This window comes from Belonocnema kinseyi, chromosome 5 (genome assembly GCF_010883055.1).
Source record: "Belonocnema kinseyi isolate 2016_QV_RU_SX_M_011 chromosome 5, B_treatae_v1, whole genome shotgun sequence".
Lineage (NCBI taxonomy): Eukaryota > Metazoa > Arthropoda > Insecta > Hymenoptera > Cynipidae > Belonocnema > Belonocnema kinseyi.
Genome location: NC_046661.1, coordinates 136,789,227 through 136,789,897, shown reverse-complemented (window position 1 = coordinate 136,789,897; position 671 = coordinate 136,789,227).

Here is a 671-nt window from a genome sequence, read left to right as displayed (position 1 = left end):
ACTTGATTTTAATGTCATTTTAATCAAATTTGAAGCAAATTTTCACTTTTCGCGATTTTCTGCCTTTTCATCGCCGTATGGTGGGTTGAAATTTTTGTAAAACAAAAAGTCAAAACATGGTTTTCGATGTATTTTTTCCCGTAGAATTCGATTCTGAAGTCAAAAACCGTAAAAAATGAGGTTTTTCTATCAAAACCCCATAAAAAAGTAGCTGGACTTTTTTATTGCAAATTCGGATTCAGCGTCGAAAAATACATAAGAATATATAGGTCTGGTCAATTGCACAGACACTTTTGTTTTTTTTGTGGGCCTGTGTTATCAGCGCTTCCAGTGGGCGAAGAGTAAATTGTGTGTACCACTTATTAATGGCATAAAAACAGGTATGATATGAATAAACAGGATATATTTTAAATAAAGCGAATGAAATATTACATGCGTAAACTTCAAATTGACATTACCTATATTTACTTGCAGCGATTAGGGCAAACAGGTGAATCTGAACATAACCTCGAAAAAATGACAGATCGGCCCGGCATGTTTATTATACTTTCGATTGATTATTCTTTACCAAAGAAATGTTTGGTGGTTTTGTATGTTTCACTGACTGTGTCGGCAGCAATAATTAAAATAATAATTACTTATTGTCAATTGAACAATCATTACTCATTATT